Consider the following 13,459-nt stretch of genomic DNA (forward strand, 5'->3'; position numbering starts at 1 on the left):
ATAGGAATTAGAACTCTTCCTATCGTTTTAAACCCTACCCTCGTAAGCTATTTAGTTTCGCCCGTATATCTCCGATAAATTCTGTTAAATTCGTAAATCCCCTTTAGATTATATCCTCCTGTTAAATAATTACAGGACTCTAATTTAGCACGATCCTCGCCCTCTCCTTATTAGTCTTAGGAAATATCTGCTAATATTAACTCTAAGCTAGCCACTATTCTATAGAACTCTATAGATATAGATATTAACTCGACTCAGGCTACGTAGCCGACTTTAGGCTAATAGTAGCAGCAGACCCAGTAATAGGTAACGCAGGAGTAATAGCACGCTATATGCTAATAGTAGTTAGTAGAGGAATAGCGACGGTATATAGAGTAATAGCGACGGTAAGCTAAGTAGCGATATATCCCGTAGTAATATAAGTAGCGCTAGTAAACTCCCTAATTTCCGTAGTAGTAGATTCCGTAGACCTAGTTCCCGTAGTAGCCACCGGCGCTATAGGTCCCCGCCCCTTTAGTACTACTAATAAATGACTAATTCCAGACATTCTTTAATACCCTAATCTAAGTCGTAGAGAACGGTAAAGCTAGCTATAGCAGCACGGGAGGAGACGGCCGATCCTCCTTTCGCCGTAAACTAAGCTTAATCGGGTAATTTAGTCTACCGGTAAACCCCTCGGATCCATTAGCGATATAGATAGTCTCTAAAGATAAGGTAATCTAGCATAATATCGATCTATTTATTAAAAAGATGGAGCTATTTACTTATACTCCCGAGCTAAGGGAGGAGGCTTATATTAATCTTAATACACTCTTCCTAGGTAAAGCTAACACCTAGTAAGTCAGTAGTATTATAGCCGCGCAGCGTAATAAGGTTCGTCGTAGCCTTAATAATATATATACTTTACTCCGTAGACCTTAGCGGATTAAACCGGAGATTACAGCTAATAAGATAAGCGATATATATTTTATAGCACGCGATATTCTAGACGGAAAATCATTCGTAGAATAAGCTAACCGAGTAACTCGCTATTATAAGGCTTTAGCTACTATAGTTCGTACGAATATTAAATTATAGCAGGAAATCTAGAACCGTATCGATCCCTCGCTTTATGAGATCTGCCCTTATCCGGATATCGATAAATATTTTAACGATTTTATACGTGCTATCGAGGACTAGATCACTAATCGCTAGCAATCTCTATAGTATTAAATTCAATATGGTATAATCCGTGCAGATATACTCGGAGGTCCGTTAGTCGCTCCTATTACTAGCGTTCTACTAGATAATAGACTACTTATATACACGGTAACAGATAAGGATACCGATACTAATAACGCTAATTAGGGTCGTTACGGCGGTAGAGACGGCTCTGCTAACCGTTTTAATAACCGATTCGCGGATAACCGGTCCATAGATAATCGTTTCGGTTCCGGCAGAGGTCGGGGAAACTAGAATAACTAAGGTAACTATAGTAATTAGAACGATCGAGGATACCGTGGCCGCGGAGGCTGTTAGGTTCGCAGAGGTAGCAGGTTCTACCGCTAAGAATAATATCTATATACTTATGGTATACGATAATAGGTTAAACCAGGATAATCGAATAATAGTAAATAGATAGTCTACGTTTATATAGATAATCCTTATAGACTACGAGACGAGGAGGACCTTCACGCTAAAGGTTTTAAGTTCGTTAACGAAATTTTAAGCGAGGGAGAAGAGATATACTTTTATAAGACCGATAAGGTAGTTTCTAATAAAATTAACGTCTATTATTCTTATTTTACAGGCTATACAGGCCGTCCCTCTTCTTCTTGAACGTTATCCTCTATAGCCCATTAGATCTCTAAACGTGCGGCTACGAGATCATAGACGAATACTCGTAAGCAAACCTCGCTAAGGTGGATAAAACTATAAGTAAACCCCGATACGAAGCCCCTCACGTATTAATATCGTAAATATACAGTATATTTCTCTAGTAACTCTTAGCTCTATCGGCACATCTCTTCTAACACGTGTACGAAACTAAAACCTAAGAGATAAAGTCTATATCGGATTTATAAGTAATAGGTCGGTTAGACTAACGCTCTATCTATTTTGGTACGAGAGTCTACGGATATATAGTAGGCCGCCGTGTAATTTACGGGCGTATAGGCTAAGGAACCGGCGATACCGGAACCCGTGCATCTATAGACCGAGGACCTATCAGTATAAGGTCAGGACTTAAGATAGGAGTCTATTAACGGATTAGTAGATAATAGACCGCTAAGGCCACCTAAGCCAGATACCCTGTATAGCTTTTACGCTTTCCGGCTAAACGATATAGTTAACGCCTAGGCGTCTATCGCTAGAAGTATCGACCGGTATATATACTGCTAAATCCCGATTAAATTCACCCCTTTAGGACTATCCGCAGATATCTACGTTAATTCGGATTATACTACTATTATAGTCGATAGATAGTGGCTATAGAGCCACGCCTATAAGGTGCGTTTCGCCGAAGCTATAAAGCTAAGGCCGATACACGGTATCGCCGGAAAGACTATCACTAAAGAAATTACTACTTTCGACTTCTATATTAACGGTTATATACAGAATATACCTATTCTAGGGTATTTTACCGTCACGGTATAAGTGGTTAACCGGTTAGAAGCCAGGATACTACTAGGAGCTATGTTTCTTAGCACCTACGGTGTTAATATCCTCTATTTCTCCGGCTAGTTACGGGGTATAGGATACCACGGTATAAGGATCCAGATTTCGCAGTATCGTAAGAAGTCTACAGGATATCACATCCGTAGGGTAATAGCAGCGTAGACAGTATTTATACTACCGCTCTCTTTAACTCTTATCCTAGTATGCTATACTAGTCTGCCTATAGGTTATAAATACCACTTCGAGCCCGATCCTAAGTATACCGCACTACGTTATATATATAACGCCTATACTCCTAAGGTAGTCTATTACGTTAATAACAGCGATAAGGCTTACATAGTTTATCGAAATAATAGAGTAGGCTATATTATAGACTCCTAGGATGACGATAACGTAGAGCCTGTCGAATAGGCTAACGCCTATACACTAATAGCGGCCGAAGGCGAAGAGTTCGAGGAATCGGATCTTACGCGGCGTATTTTAAACGCCCCTTATAATAAACTCTCTCGTATCGCCGACTCTATAGCATAATAGCAGGCTAAGCCGAAGGCAGATAGAGAAAAGTATAGTATAATAAATCCTGAATAGCCTAACAATATCCCTGAAGTTAAGATAAAAGACGGAGTTCACGTCTATACTATAGAGTCCGATAAGGCCCGGAGGGTCTATAAGTTACTCGAGGGGTTTAATATATAACGCGATAAAGGTATTATTCCGCTACCACCCGATAAGCGAATACGTATCGACCTAGTCGATAACTAGTAAGGTATAAGCCTGTATTCTTATCTATATTAGCTTAGTGCCGATAATAGGGTTTATCTTAATAATAAGTTTAACGATATATATAAAGCAGGCAGAATAATATAGTAACGTAAGCCTACTCCCTTCGTATATCCCGCGTTTATCGTGTAGCGCACTATTAACGGGACACGTAAGGGTAAAGTAGTTATTAATCTACGGAAGCTTAACACGGCTGTATTACCTAACGTATATCCGATCCTATCGTAAGATAAGATTATTTAGTATCTCTAAGGGAAAAAGTATTTTAGTGCGTTTAAGGCTAGCTCGTTCTTCTACTAGCTACCAGTACAGGAAGGATATAAGGATCGAATAACTATCGTCTCTCCTCGAGGATTAGAACGCTCTGAAGTTATACTAATAGGATTTCGTAACTCCCCACCGTTCGTATAACGCTTTATAGATTAACGTCTATTTAAGTATAGGCATTTCTGTAGAGCATATATTAATAATATTATTATCTTTTCTAACACGTTTAAGGAGCACCTCGAGTATCTACGGATTATCATAAAGCTATTTCAAGATATTAGACTCGCGCTATCGCCGGCAAAATCCTTCTATACGTATAATTCGGTGCGTCTACTCGACTTTAAGGTTAATAGACTTAGTCTATACATAACTGCCGATCGTATCGAAGCTCTATGACAGCTTAAAATACCCGAAAAGCTATCTAATCTAAAGACCTATATTAGTAAGGTCGGTTTTCTTTAACGATTTATTCCGTGGTTCCGTGTTAAAGTCGATCTGCTATAAAAATATAAGACCGCGCTACTTAATAACGCTAAAGACTCTGGCCAGATTACGTAGTTAGCTCCGAAGTATCTAAGGCAGCGATAGATAAGCAGGTTAATATATAAACCGATAGACGTTAAGCGATAAGCTTTTAATATTATTCAGAAGCAGGTTATAGAGGAAATACGACTATATCACTATAACCCTGACTAGACGACGTTTCTTAACTAGATACTAGCGGAAGTGGACTAGGTATATTCCTTTTTTATCTCTCGGTGCCGTGGGATAAAGGCAAAATCCTAGTTAACGTAATTCAACCGATCCTCTTCCTATCTAGAAAGCTTATAGCTATAGAAGCGCAATATAAGGCTATAGAACTAGAGATCTATGCCTTGGTCTAGGCCTATAAGATATTACGAACTAGACTATAATCCTATCGTTAACCGGTAGTAGTCCTGATAGATTACTAAGCGACGCGAGGCATCGTCTATTAGACGTCGCTAAAGACGATAGATATTAATAAGTTAAACCCTCGGCTAATAGCTGCTTTAACTTTCCTTAGCTAGTTCCGGCTAGAGGTACGCTATATTCCCGGTCGGTAAAACCTGGTTCTAGACGCTTTATCTAGACTGCCCGTCGCGGATAATAAGGACTCCTAGGAGTTAATAAGGTAGAAGAAAGCTAAGCGTATAGATAAAGCAAAGCTATTAGATATAAGTTAGACGATATTTAGACCGACTATACCGATGCTTTATAGATATATATCACGTCGAGATATAAGAATTTAGACAAGGTTACTTTAACTTATATCGCGGCCGATTACGTGATACCTAATAATCTACGAGACGAGTTTCGGCAGGTATATAAGATGGACGCAAAGTATAAGCCTATTATCGATAAGCTATAGGCATAGTAAGAAGGCACTAAAAACTCTAGTAGTCGTAAATGGAAGATTCTACTAGCTCGACTTCAGAATAGACTATTATATATAGTTAGCGAGAACGGACGACTACGTCTATTAGTGCTATAGAAGCTAATGCCTAAGATCCTATAGATAGTACACGATATTAATTATTATTTCGGCATTAAACGTATAATCCACGCGCTAGACGGCTTTAGCTTCTACGGAAAACTAACTATAGTTACCGAGTAGACACGGCACTACCTAGTCTACCTCGAAAATACTATAGATCGGCAGAAGCCTATTAGCGAGATATAACCGATTATACTACCTTTAGTACCTTTCTCTGTTATTATAATCGACTTTATCGTTGGTTTACCGCTAGTCGATTATAAACATTCACTCTAAAAGCTAAAGTATAAGCCCGTTAATAAGTTCAATACTCTACTAATAGTCACCTATAAGACTAGTAAGAAGACGATTTTAATACCCGGTCACTCTACCTACACGGCACGAGATTAGGCAGAGCTTCTATTATAGATACTATAGCTCACGGACTAGGGGCTGCCTATCCGTATTATCTTAGATTAAGACTCGAAGTTTATATTAGAATTCTAGTAAGAACTATTTAAACGCTTAGGAACTAAACTCGCTTTAGCTATAGCGTGGTATTCACAGATAAACGGCTCTTCGGAGCGAAAGAATTAGTCGGTCGAAATTATTCTACGGTAGTATATATCTATAAGTAATATTCCGTGGCCAGATATAATCCCGGCGGTGCAACACGCTCTAAATCAGGCCTATATAACGACACTCGATACCTTACTAAATAAGTTTCTAATAGAATTTAAACCGCAGTCTATCGTAGATCTAATAGTAGATACGGGTCTAACACCGACCTTTAATAAGGAATAGATAGATTATATTAGATAGCTATATTAATAGGAGGCCGAGTATCTTGTAGCGATCGTAATAGCCGATATAAAGCGACGTTACGATGCCACGAGAAGACCGTATATATTCAATATTAACGAGAAGGTTTATCTGCGTCTACATAGAGGATATAAATTGCCGGGTCAGAACAAGGATTCCAGAAAGTAGTTATAATAGCGCGTTAGACCGTTTCGTATCGTGCGGGTAGTGAGTCCGTTAGCCTACGAGCTTGATTTTCCATAGTCTTAGAGAGTGCACAGAGTCGTATCTATCGTATAACTTATCTCAGCGCCAGTCAGGGATCTATTCGGTAGAGAGAAAACGAAACCAGGCCTAATAGTGGTTAACGGAGATAATAATAAATAGTTATTGTACGAGATCGAAAAGTTACTAAGAAGACGGATTATCACATGCGGAAGACGTCCGTAAACAGAGTACTTAGTAAGATAGAAAGAATGGCCCGACCAGTATAACGAGTGGTATCCGCGATAGATCCTTATAGAAAATACAAGCGATATAGTCTACGAGTTTAAAAAACGATAGCCTATCACCATAGAGGAACTTACTAGGGGAAGGACGGATGATCAAAGGCTAGTAGACAAGAGCGTCATGAAACATCAAAAACCAGTGGAGGTAAGGATATCGGTATAGCGGCGGACGGACGACTAGGAATACCGCGAATTCGACGATCACAGCCTTTAACAAGGATAGCACGCGGCGCTATAAGGGGTTAGCCGGAAAAGGAACTAAATAACCTATTTTCAGACCCTGATATTAGCTAAGTATTTATAGCCGAAGCTTATTATTCTTACCCTTACCTTATTTTTCTTTTACCTCGATTTATTTCGTATTCTTCACTATTTAGGAGATAACTCTTTTAACTAACAATCCTATTATTCACTAAGAATAATATCACCGTACATTCACTATATCCTAATCGCTGTTTATTTCAGAAAAACGCCTATTATCCACATTAATTTTATACTCCCTATTCACTATAGTCTTACTCCCTATTCACTATAGCCTTACTCCCTATTCACTATAGCCTTACTGCCTATTATTACCTCTAACGTTATTACCGCGGATTACGATCTTATTTTCCTCGACGCCGTAAATCTTTCTTTTCTTTTCTTCTTTTCTCTCACACCCTACCGCTCTTAAGAGTAAAAGATTACCTAGTACCTATATAGACACTTTCTCTTATAATAATCTTTTCTCATATAACGATATTTTCTCCACTATAACATTCTTCCTCATTTATTTTCCACAGACCGATCTGCACGAGATCTTAGGATACCGCCTAAGACTAATAAGAAAGCTGCCAAAGCAGCAACAAAGTCTCCTAACCCTATACCAGGTAACGGGGACTATATAGAGAAAAGGCTACTCATCGTCAATACATCGAGAACCAATATATAGCTCTTACGTAAGATTACAAAATACTTATGTAAGGACTATCGCTAGGATGAATGGTTTTATAACGTTCTCCTTTTCCTATCGGCGGAGTGGTCCAGGACAACTTAGCAGAGAGGGGTCATAGCAATATTTTACTCCAGCTAGGCTACAGTCGTGGGAAGTGATAAGAACAAGCTGGATAACCTTATTCGAGACGCAAAAGCCGCCCATCTCAGCCCTTATCTACGCGAGGCACGGCAGGTGGTATATTGTATCCAAATAAAAGGAGTAGAGCGCAAATTCGCAGGATAGATAGAAGAATAGGCAATAGTCTAGCGCAAAATTAAGGATAAGGAGTATCTTCTAGATCACGAGAGTGCACTATAATATTTCGAGAAAGCACTAGCAGCTATAGCGTAATACAGGTATTAGGAAGATATAAATTTTCTTAGTAACACTTAGGATCCAGCTTCGGTGACGGACGATAGACGCTAGAGAATGCCGCTCGGCGGATTCGCTATGGACAATGAAACTTTGAGTAATTACGGCGATAACGATTTTAGTCTAGGCATAGACGACGACGGATTCCTAATTATACTATAAGCAGTCACGCCTCAGAAAAACCAAGTGACTCAGTCTTACTAAACGCATCTTAATCATAGCACGCATCGGTCGCACAGTATGGTTAACAGAACGTTATTCCGCAGATAACAGCATAGCCCACGATTCAGCCTTAGATAGCCGCACCTCAAATATCCATAGCTTCCACTATATCAGGGACAGTTACCCACACAGACGCGTCTATATAATAAATATTCATAGACTGGCGAGTCGTAATAGCTGGCGCTAACAGAGTTATTAATTAGCACTTAGTCGCCAGGGTCGATCAACTTATAGGATCCATGTTTTTTGATCCTATAGACCTGCTGCAAAGGCTCCGAGATAAGATTACGGTAGGGCATATATTTCTCACCCACTATATTATCGCTTTAGCACTGCGCGATGGAGGGGTAATTAGCAGCGACTGGCCTGTCACACCTAATAGAGATAAGATTATACGAGAAATCATTCAATAGCGAGAGGAGGGACGCCGTAACAGACACCATAAGAGATTTGCGTCATCTAGTGATAACCCGTAGTTTATAGCATCCAAGCTAAAGAAATAAAAGATAAGCAACACTAGTGGGCAGGGTAACATATAGGCAGGACTAATCGCACAACAGGGTTCAGCAACACAACAGATAACATCAGCGTAACCCCCGTTAAATCAGACGTCTACGTAGTAGATAGTCATACTCGCAGATCTTAAGGCTATAGAGACGAAGCTGAATAAAGATATCCACCTAGTATATAATAAGACTAACAATATAGGCAAAGTAATTCGAAAAGAGCTGGTAGATTATCACGACGAGTGCAGGCAGAACACCACCTAAAACAAGACAGACACAGATAATCTTCGATTACACACCTAAGGAGACCTCGATAACCTGGCTTACAGAATCAACGAAGTAGAGACTCGGCAGAATAAGACGAATATCACCGTGAACAAGATCCGAGCCGATCTCCTTAAGCTAACACTAACGCCAACGCCTATAGGTACACCCACCAAATAATCATATCTACAGCAAAAAACATAATAACCTGCGTATCAACTATATTCAGGAACCCAGCCCTTTTAGTGGTAACAGCCAAAACCGATATTTTAGACGCCACAGAAGCAAAAACCGCAATTATAGGCGAAGACGCAGTTACAGACGCAGTCGCAGCCTTAACAACCCCCGTTACAAGTCGAATCACAAACCCAGGCTAACCCACACTCGCAGACTCATAGTCAATCTCAGTCTTAATAGAAGGTGGTGGCGATCTCTAATAATAGCGATAGTGGTGACTAGTTGGATAACGACGATTAAAGGGTTACACGACGGAAAAGGGATAGAGTTATTACAATATGGAAATGAAATCGGGCCGGATAAGGCGACTTATAGCAGAGCACTTAATCTTATAAAGGGATTACTCAGGATTTTATTTTAGTAGTTACGGAGGAATTACTTATTCCTGCTTTTATCCTTTAGAAGGGATAAAATCAGTTTTATAACAGACTTATCTAAGAAGGATTAGTAATCGGGACGATTATATTTTCGGGAGGAGGGCATTACTATACACACAGAGATACCTTAGCTATATACACCTTCTCACAGATAAGTTAGCAGGGTGGCAGAGGCATATTAGAGGCTTCTGCCATAGAGAGCTCTACGAGCTCACACTTAGCTAGTTCTATCATCTTCACATCTTCATTCTGACTGTTCACATCTTCGTCTGTGACGCCGCATCCGGCATATCAGATACCCGCGCTACTAACGGCCTTTACCGCCACGTATATCTAGTAGATATCTATAAGACGTTACTGCTGCTTCTTAGCAGCGGGGGGGACCTATTAAACTATTAGCTATATTCACCCCGACGCCTATATAACACCACCGCGGCACTTAGGCGACTTATATCCTTATATAGATAACGGCTATTAGTATACTAGTAATAGGCCGCGCCTATTCCCGTGGTATTAGCGCAGGCTTTTATATCGTCGGGGTAAGTGCCTAGACGCTTACTATAACGAATATAACTGCCCTATGTTAGCGCTACGATACCACTCCGACGCCACTAAGGGCTATATACGGTATAACACGAACTATACCGTATTTATAGCGGCGATTATTACTATTAGTATTATTATTATTAGGAGACGATATCTACGACTATTAGCACGCTACTACTAAGGCACCGCTACGCTATAAGGGGAACTTATATTATATTATTACTTCGGATTACGTGTTTATATATATAAATCGCTGCTACACCACCTAGTTAACCCTATATCACTACACCACTACAACGCTATCTACGAGGCACCTATAGTCAAAATATAATAGGAATATAACGAGAAAACTAAAGGGGTATACTAGTTAGTATAGGCTATATCGATATACCTATAAGACTACTAGCGGGAATAGATTGGGGAAAACCTATAACGAAGTTATCGGCGTTATAAGAGGAAAAGGGAGGATTAAGGTATAAAGGCCTCGGGGGATATTAACTATCTAATTCCTATAATAGGGTGGGGCCCTATTCCCCTTACCTACCGCCGGATATAGCAGGAACCTACCTAGGGGAGGTAGGAGGCGCCTGCCTCCCCTACTCTTTTTATTAACCGAGTAAAAGGAATAAAAGGCATAATCCCCGGGGATATAGGGAGACTAAGGCTAAAGGGCCGTGGCCTCCGCACCGCGGAGGCGTAATGGCACCCCCTCGGCCCCTACTCCGCTACTAATGATTAGCTTAGGCTAACCTACCTAACCACTAGCCTGCTATACTTCCCGTTAGCTATTAGCCTAAAGGTATAATCTAGATATACAGCAAAGACGAACCGGGGCTATATCGGCCCTATAACGGCACTACTCTACCTAAGGAAGTGTATAAGGGTTTTCCCCGGGTTTTACCCGGGTTTTACCCGGGTTTTCCCCCTCAGAGCCACCCGAGAAGAACCGTATAGCCTAGAAAGACTTCTATAGATTAGTTAGGATAGCGGAGTAAGATCGATAATAAAAATAGATTATAATACTTATTCCCTTTAAGTGCCTAGTTTATAGCGAGATATTAGAATAAGCGGCCGGTTTAATACTATACTTAGTCGGAGAAGTAAGTTCTATTACTTTATAAATAATAAAAGAAAAGACACTAACCTTCTACGGCTTTAAAGAGAAAACGTCTTTAGGTAGATAAGGAAAGTAAAGATACTAATCGTAGTCGATTATAAAGCCGTGCTATAATAGGAAGCCGATCTATTTTAAGATTACCTTTAGATTCTCCCGAAAACTTTAGGATCTTTAGTAGTGATAGTGGAAATTCGGATTCTCGAAATTCCTTAGTAAGGAGTGTAAGGAGTGTATTATTAAGCGGTATTCCTCCTAGACGCTCTCGAAGTTAGCGCCTAAACACACTAAATCTCTATTAGTAAGCTACTTAAGGTTAAGTTTATACTTTATAAACCTTATTATTAATTAAAGAGTAAACGCTTACTTTTAAGGAATATCGGCGCGAAATAGATTAAAAGGATTATAAATCGGAAGCGCGGATTATAAGGGAAAGAGAAAAAGCCGATTAGTATTTCTAATTATAGATAGCTAGGATTAAGCTAGAGAGAGAGCGGTTATATTATTTAGATTAGCAGAAATAAGTAGCGTAAGTAATATTAAGGAATACTTTAGTTATTAGAATCGTATTTTATTATTATCGTAGTAAAATAGTACTAAAGAGCTATTTTTTATAGTAAAAGAGAACTCCTTATATACTAAATAAGTATTATATAGCTATAAAAAAAAAGCTAATAGCCCGGAAACGTTTCCTATATACTTATTTACTCCTTATTATTAGGAGTAAAAACACGGGTTATCGTAACCCGATAATTATAAGGGAGGGGGGGGGGCGGGAGTCACGAACTCTATAAAATAGATTATTAGTAAATAAGATATAATTTTTAGATAAGCTACGAATATACCGGAGACTTCTTCGCTATCGGCTATATCCTTATACCGATATTTAGTCTAGACCGAGTAAAAATAGTTATAGGAAGGGGGGGGGTAGTTTAGGAAACGTTTCCTATTAGTCTACGATACTATAATAAGAAGTAAAGGTAATATACTACGGCTAATAGAGTTCTATTCTATATAAGAATAGTAACGGGTCTCGGGACCCTAACTAAAAGTATCTTACTTTATATAAAGTATATCTACTTAGGAAAGAAAATAGATTAGTAATAGTCCTTAAATTAATTCTGAATCGTTTCTTATATTTCCGTTATTATCCTTCGGCACCTTCCGGAGGAATAAATCTTTCATAATAGCTTTAGCTTTACGAGGAGTATTAAAAGGTGTGTTAACACTATAGACTAAATCGTATATAGCCTTATAACACTTTACGGCTTAAAGGTTATTATAAGAGTATAGGGACCTAAAGGCGTTAGGAGCTACTTAGATATAATAGGTGTAGAGGATATACTTCTTTAACGCGCCGATAAAGGAGAATTTCGACCACTAAGCAGAAATAACTTATTAGAATTAAGTAACTAACTTATAAAGATAGATTAACTTATATTAAAGTATATCTTACTATTTACCTCGAGGAAACGGTAGTATATCTCGCTTAGTGCTATAAAAACCCTACTAGCCTTCTAAGAGTATTAGTAATATATAAAGTAATATATTATATCCTAAACTTATATTATCGGTATCGTATTTAGAGAGCTTATCGGGATATTAGCCGCTATCTTCTCTAGTGGTATACTACTAGAACGTATATATCTTATGATAGTTTAAGGGTATATTATTAAAACACTTAATATTAACCTTAGAAAAATAGAAAAGTAGTTAGTTTATACTCGAGAAATAGTTTGGAAACGTTTCAGAAACGTTTCCGAATCGGTTCTAGTAATAATCTAAAAACGTACCTAATAGGTGTTAATGCTTTAAAGGAGATAATATAAAAGAATTAAAATATAGTAATAAATAAAGATAGTGATGCTTAAAAAACACACTTTATAAAAAACTAAAGTGGTGATACTATAGGAAAATAATAAAGTGGTGCTGCCTAGGAAAAAGAGGGGAAAACACGTTAACGTGTTACGACACGACTCGTGAAGGAAGGAGAAACGTTTCCCTAGCTTAACTAATCAGAAAGCAGACCTATAGTAACCCTCGGCATAACTTTTCCCAGCCACCCCCCACACCAACTATCAGCTTAGCCACAGGCTTCAATATCAGTTTACCTGTAGTCTCCGTAATATACGTGGGATAGTTGCTGCGTAAGGTAAGGCACCTTATGTAATGCGGTTCACTGCCCTGTAGCCCTGTATCCGTACCCGTACTTCGCACCATACCGGTACAACGTGCCTTATGTACCTTGTCTCAAATTTCTTGCCTTGACGCTTTGAGCATCAAGGACGCGACAAGTGCCATTGCCATTGCACCAACACCTCGCAATCTCCCAGTCATG

The sequence above is a fragment of the Sodiomyces alkalinus genome, assembly GCF_003711515.1.
Source record: "Sodiomyces alkalinus F11 unplaced genomic scaffold SODALscaffold_1, whole genome shotgun sequence".
NCBI lineage: Eukaryota > Fungi > Ascomycota > Sordariomycetes > Glomerellales > Plectosphaerellaceae > Sodiomyces > Sodiomyces alkalinus.